At 40.4% G+C, this 7,609-nt stretch overlaps 1 non-coding gene across 1 annotated transcript; it reads right to left on the minus strand.

Moving 5' to 3' along the window:
• Positions 1–1,188: 1,188 nt before the first annotated feature.
• LOC145769755 (U6 spliceosomal RNA) lies at positions 1,189–1,295 on the minus strand. The gene has a single exon (XR_014289074.1). It is a non-coding gene; the product is annotated as a U6 spliceosomal RNA (small nuclear RNA).
• Positions 1,296–7,609: the final 6,314 nt, after the last annotated feature.

Raw genomic sequence — 7,609 nt, forward strand, 5'->3', positions numbered from 1 at the left:
CACTATTGCGAGTTTCATCGTTATTGTGTTTCACGAGCAGTGTTCAGCAAGCCAAAGACAGTGTCGGCGGCCTTCCACCTTAACAACCGGGAGGCACAGCGTGAGATAAACATCAAGATTGATGGGGAACGCCTGCCCTACTGTGCCGAACCTACATACCTCGGCATAACCCTGGACAGGTCACTCACGTACCGCCGGCACTTGAAGTCACTGCGCAAAAAACTATCTACACGCGTCGCACTTTTGAGGCGATTGGCGGGTTCCGGCTGGGGAGCTGGTGCTAAAACTCTTCGTACAGCTACCCTAGCCCTTGTTCATTCCACCGCTGAGTACTGCGCGCCGGTCTGGTGTCGTAGTTCTCACACCCACCAGATTGATACCGCCATTAACGACGCACTGCGTACTGTGACTGGATGCCTGCGTCCCACTCCAACGGACTGCCTACCCATCCTAGCAGGCATCCAACCCGCTGAGCTACGCCGTAAAGGAGCCACGATTTCTCTCGCTCGCCGCGCTTTGGACCCCGATCATCTCCTCCATGCAACACTCAAGAGACCACCACCTATAAAGCAGCGCTTGAAATCAAGACGCCCCTTTGTGCCTGCCGCACAACAACTCCTTAAGCACGCAGAAGAACTTAGTTTAAGTGCGGCACACTGGACGAACCACATGTGGAACACGGAGTGGCAAAATCACACCTCCACGCTCCGTGACTTCATACCCAACGCCGATCCCCGTCCACCAGGGATGTCCCTCGCAAGGCTTGCGTGGGTCAGGCTTAACCGCCTGCGAACTGGCGTCGGCCGCTTTCGTTCGGACATGCACAAATGGGGCCTGGCTCCTTCATCAGAATGCGAGTGTGGTGCCACGGAACAGACCGCAGACCATGTCATCCACCACTGCCTAACCCACCGGCCTCCACACGGTGCGCATGGTCTGAGAATCCTGGACGACGAGACTGCCGAGTGGCTGAAGATTTCCTGCCCTCCAATCTAGCCTGGAAAGATCGCTCATACGCCATCATCATCACGAGCAGTGTTCTCTTTATGCAAGCTTTTGTGGGCAACATAGGTCGGTGTGCCAACTCAATTTATAATAAATTGGCAAAATATTATATATAAATTTAGAGACTTTTTCTGATTGTATTATGAAAAAAATTAACTTAGTACTGCAAAACGTTTTTTTTAAAGAAATATGGAACGCTTCACCATTTTGCGCGTCATCCTTGCGCAGGAGCCATGCTAATCTTCTCCGTATCGTTCCAATTATAGTATATGTACTGCCGAAGCAAGTACTGCAAAATGTTGTTAATTAACAAATTCTTGCCACGCTGATAAGCACCGCAAGTGACAGTTGTCTATAATAAAAGAAAGACGGTTTTATAGACTCTCACAAAAAGGATGAAAAACCAACTCATTGCTTTTTTAGAGGGAAGACTGTTAGTGTTCATGAATTACGATAGAATTACGATTTTTCGGTGATTTCCACAAGCGTTTGTTTCATGGTAACTGGTTTCTTTTTCCCTGTTATTGGAGCCTATTTTTCGCTGATATGTTTGCAGGTCACTATTGTTGCCTGTATTGCGATGTGTCAAACATTTCCTTGTTTACTGGAACTGTTAATTGCAAGATATCTTTTGCGAAGCAAAGTAACAACACCACTCTTGCTTGGCGATGAATATTCTGATGAAACCACTCGCCTCGCTATAAGTGCACAAAACAAGTGCCCTCGTTTATTAGGCATTGTTAAAAAAGTCAAAAGTGTTGTAAAAGGAGCTTGGCCTGGCAGTAGCGTTGTTGGTAGGCTATTCTAACATAAATATGAACAACATGTGACGCTGGATACTGGGTACGAAGTGCGTTCTTTTCTAGCATAAGAGTCAACCTACCTAACATTTTATTAGTGCGGCCCGCCACAGCTCTCCTTAGTGCCAAAGTGGCCCGCATGCAAAAACGGTTGGTGACCCCTGGCCTACAGTAAAGGTGTAATAACTTAGATATGGAATAGCAGGAAACCGAAACATCAATGGGAAACAAATAAAATGTCGATGAAATTTATGAATTGTAGATTGAAATGATTATTATCATTTAGTCCCTTCCTCTCGACGAAGGTTAGAGGCATTCAGACATGGGCAAGATCACAAGTATTGGTGATCTTGAAGATAAAGATCACCAAGAATAGGTGATCTTGAAGATCAAGATCACCAAGCTATGTGATCTTGAAGATCAAGATCGTGATCTTGAAGATCAAGATCACTTTCAAGATCACTTTATGTGTACTTGAAAAAAAATGAAGTTTTTGATCAATGATATTGCAAAAAATAATTAGCCTACTATAAGCAACCTGGGTAAAGGTATATAGTTGGTATTGCTAACTTTTACTTTTAACTACTCGATCGCTGGCCTAAGAATTGTAATAAGTTAGTGACTGTTGATATTGGGCCTATCAATTGTGGACGAAGTTTGCGTAAAATCGCAATGTCACACCCAAGGCAGAGGTTAATTACAGCAGTACTGAAAAAGTCACAAAATTTGCAATTAGTTTTATACTTTTGTTTATAATTAATAAATAAAAATAACTTTTGAACTGCATCATTTTTTATCAAATTTTTGTTTGGTTCATGTGGGAGTTTTTATACGAGTTGCTAAGTAGTTTCAACTTTCAATGCATTATGTCAATGTTATTGCACCATTTACCCATCTGGCAACCTTGATACTGTTGTCTGCTATCAAAAAAGTTCAGAGGTTTGCGGTCACACAAACCGCTCCATACTCAGATCCTAAACAAGTCTAGGTCTGGTTGATTTGCTGCAATAAACCACTTTACATGACAAAAGTCGACTAGAGTCCAGATTTTTTAACACAGCCATTCTAGACTTTTGAAACATCTAAAATTGGGTCAAAGAAGGCAAACATTTCTTTAAAATTCACACATGGAAATTGTGAACAAAGTTAAATCATTTTTATTATATGTCAACATAAAGTACAAGGAAGTTGACTTCTTTATTATGAACAACGAAACTTTTTTCAATTTTGAAATGGCAACCTGACCAGATTAGATGGAGACTTTAAATCGTCTTTTGTTGGACACATATCATACAGTATTAACAGTGGTCAGTGCCTTTATGTTAGTAGTTGTCACTAACTACTTTGTACAGTACGAGTTCTAAAAAAATGCCTCTTTCTAGTAAGTAAATTTCAATTTTAAAGTGATCTTGATCTTATTGTTCTTCAAGATCAAGATCACACAAAAAAAAGTGATCTTAGATCAAGATCAAGATCACCAAAAAAAAAGTGATCATCAAGATCACGATCTTGATCTTCAAGATCACTTGTGATCTTCAAGATCAAGATCACGCCCATCTCTGGAGGCAATGAAGGGCCAAGTTTCTCTGTTGTAAGATTTTTCTATTGTAGTTTTATAATCAAGTCCTGACCAGTCTATATCGTCCAAATCCTTGGTGTTCTGCCCCATTTCGTTTTCCATTTATCTTTCCTTCAACTAGCTGTCTTTGAATAGAATTACTGCGAATCATATGGCCAAAATCTCTTTTTTTTTTTATTTTAGTTGCTTGTGGAATTTTCGTGTTGGTTTGCATTCCAAATAGTAAAATTTTGTTTGTGATTTTATCTTTCCATGACATTTTAATCATTTTCTATAAATCCACATTTCAAATGCCTCGAGTCGTTTTGCTATTTGTGATGGCAATGTAGGCTACGTGTTTCTGCATTGTAAAATAATGTAGCCTAGTCCGGATACAACATTTCATGGTTCGTTTTTGAGTGTTGATGTTAATTTTGCGTGTTGTTCATGTCTGTTTCATTTTTACAAAGTTGCTTCAATTGCTATTTTTAGTTTCTACTCATCTCAATATTTCCGTATCGCAGTTGCCATTTTCAGTTATTGTGTGTACCAGATAAATAAAGTTTTTGGCTTGTTCGACCACCATTGGGTCATTAAAGTAACCTAATTTTTAAACTGGGTACGTTTTCTTGTCTTGTGTCACGATTTCTTTCTATCTCTTACCAGGAAAAAGACTTGGAAAGATTCAATGACGTAGTTTGATGGGTCAACCGAAAAGCAGTCAATTAAATGTCGAATAATTCTACTAGCGAAATGATAATCTGACTTCTTGAAGAACTTTAACGAACGGCTTCTCAAATAACTCTAATTTCTGCATCAACTACCAATCCACAACTCATAGCACAACTCTCATAACCAACTCAATAATAATCATCATAATAATAAATCTCAGAATAAACATTACACAAACTACACCACTATTTATAGTTGGCTGTTCAGTCCAGTAACTTCGAGAAGGTTACATCATAAAGAACCATCGTTCGGTCACGTAGCATTTAAATGTAAACAACAGAAGTCTCTAGAAGGTCACGTAGGGAAAATGATTCCAGAAAACACGTTACATAATACAGATTTCGTCATCAGAGGTTACTTCAGGTCATAACCGATAATAACACATCGCACCAGAATTCTACAATCAAAACAACACGCTCGTTGAAGATACAAAGCAAGCCATCGCGAGGCATTGCACCTTGATTGTGACATACGCCCCCCCTTAGAATATTGTTGCAAACAATATAACAACACAATCAATACAAAACACACCACAAAACAATTAATTACTCAATAAATCAATTCTCATAAGTCCATCGTTGCATGATCTACCAACGATAACTTTTCTCAAAACAATAGTCACGTTTTTTGTGAAAGTTTCCATCGTCCTCAATGTCTTCAATGCACCGGCGAGCAAGATGACCCATCTTCCTACATCGGAAACACCTCCTCTCCGGACAGTCCTTGGCGAGATGACCTTCTTTATGACAATTGTAGCAAGCCTTTTCATCAAAAGGGCAGCTCCTGGCTATGTGTCCAATCTCACCACATTGGTAGCAATGGTTGTCACGGCAACGTCTGTTTTCCGAATGTCCGCCGTCAGCAACGCACTCCCTGGCGAAATGTCCGCGTCTACCGCATCTATAGCAAACTCCAAATGGTCGTCGCCTGCCTCTTCTCCTCGGTTCTTTGCGCTCATTGTATCCATGATCGTGAGATCGTTGCTGATTATCTGCAGAACAATCTCGAGCAAAGTGACCATTCTTGCCACAAGAATAACAAGTAACTTCAGAATTTCTCTCAATAACATTTCCGATTATAAGATCAACTAAAGAGTTTTGTAAACATAACGCTTTCACAGTCCCCCTACAATACGGAGTTTCGATATATATCTTCGCTAACGGTCCTTGGATTGAAGTGTTATTTATCGACATCACAACTCCAGTTTTTCCCGTTAACTGACTGTCTTTAACCAAATCTCTCCGCACCATTATACCCGTAGAACCAGAATCACGTAAAACTTTTACCTTTTTGTTTCCAACTTTTCCATCCACTACTGGCAGGTAATCTTCAGGTATTATTTTTTCGCAAACATCTTCATCCGGTTTCTCCTCCTCAAGCGTGGGTTCAGGAATCATTAACGCACAACCGCATCGATAAACGTCCGTGTCTTTATCTTTTCCAGACTGATTGGATCGGGAAAACGACTTGTCCTTGCATTCCTTCGCTTCGTGTCCTTGCCTATTGCAACGATTGCACCACTTCCTCGATTCCTGATGATTTCTGTTAGTCTTCTTCCGGCAGTTAACAGACTTGTGACCTAAGCCATTACAATTAAAACAACGTACTTCTCTTGGAACAGCACCTCCTTTAAAATTATTTGTTTGCTCTTCGTCATTATCGCATGACAACGTTTCTTCAGTCAACAACTTCTCATCATGAGCAACTAAATACTGTTCCGCCACACTGGCTATTTCTTCTAGAGTCTTTGGACTTCTCTCCATTAAATAAACAGACAGATCTTTTGAACATGAATCTGTGAATTGTTCCTTAACTATAAGGTTTGCCAATCCGTCCAATGATTGTTCGGCCCCCGAAAGTTCAAACCATTTTAACAAAAGGTTTCTCAAACGTTCAATAAATTGACCTGGACTTTCGTGTCGTTCAGGCTTTGCCTCACGGAATCTTTGACGGTATCCATGCTCGGTAAAATTGTATCGCTTTAACAGAGCTAACTTCAATCTGTCGTAGTTCATGGCTTCTTCTTGCGAAAGTCTTGAATATACATCAAGAGCTTGTCCCGATAATAACATGCTTAGCTGGGTAGCCCACGTCGACTTCTCCAATTTGGCTATTGTAGCATATCTTTCAAATCTTAACAAATAACTATCCAACTCATCTTTTTCTTCAACAAATAATGGCAAATCTGGACATCTAACTTGCGCCACAATAACATCTCGAGCATTATCATTAGTAGAATTAGATCGCTCACCAATGTCCAGCTTTTGTCTTTCTAATTCAAGTTTTAACTTTTCCAATTCATATTGCGCTCTTCTTTCTTCAGCTTCTGCTTCGCGCTGCGCTTGTTTCTCTTCAGCTTCGCGCTGCGCTTGTTTCTCTTCAGCTTCTCGTTGAGCTTGTTTTTCTTCAGCTTCGCGCTGCGCCCGCTTCTCCTCTGCTTCAGCTTCAAGTTGTGCTCGCTTTTCCTCAGCTTCAAGTTGTGCAGCTTCAGCTTCACGCTGTGCTCGTTTTTCTTCAGCTTCAAGTTCTGCTTTCCTTATTTCACGAGCAGCTCTTCTATCTTCTCTTTCGTCAGCTTCTCGCTGAGCTTTTTGGTCCATTATCTTGTGATACTCTTCCATCACAAACTGAGACTTCTCATTACCAGTCAGCCCCATTCGTTCAGCCATGCTCCCTAAGTCTTCAATCATCTCATGTTTGACAGTATCCGCCATCTTGACATTAATTTATTATTCTTTCAATAAATCTTCGGTATTCTTCGGTTTTTCGGTTATATTCTTTTTCGGTTTATTCCCGGACGAGCCCCCAGAATGTCACGATTTCTTTCTATCTCTTACCAGGAAAAAGACTTGGAAAGATTCAATGACGTAGTTTGATGGGTCAACCGAAAAGCAGTCAATTAAATGTCGAATAATTCTACTAGCAAAATGATAATCTGACTTCTTGAAGAACTTTAACGAACGGCTTCTCAAATAACTCTAATTTCTGCATCAACTACCAATCCACAACTCATAGCACAACTCTCATAACCAACTCAATAATAATCATCATAATAATAAATCTCAGAATAAACATTACACAAACTACACCACTATTTATAGTTGGCTGTTCAGTCCAGTAACTTCGAGAAGGTTACATCATAAAGAACCATCGTTCGGTCACGTAGCATTTAAATGTAAACAACAGAAGTCTCTAGAAGGTCACGTAGGGAAAATGATTCCAGAAAACACGTTACATAATACAGATTTCGTCATCAGAGGTTACTTCAGGTCATAACCGATAATAACACATCGCACCAGAATTCTACAATCAAAACAACACGCTCGTTGAAGATACAAAGCAAGCCATCGCGAGGCATTGCACCTTGATTGTGACATCTTGCATCAATCATCGTTGTCGTTTTTTATGTTATTTTTCATATTATATTCCTTTCCAGCAGTGTTTATTTTCTCTATAAATGTTGTCTGCACCCTTCCTACTGACTATATGCCGGTACTACCGTCCCAGCTAGACT

This window comes from Aplidium turbinatum, chromosome 4, assembly GCF_918807975.1.
Source record: "Aplidium turbinatum chromosome 4, kaAplTurb1.1, whole genome shotgun sequence".
Classification (NCBI taxonomy): Eukaryota; Metazoa; Chordata; class Ascidiacea; order Aplousobranchia; family Polyclinidae; genus Aplidium; species Aplidium turbinatum.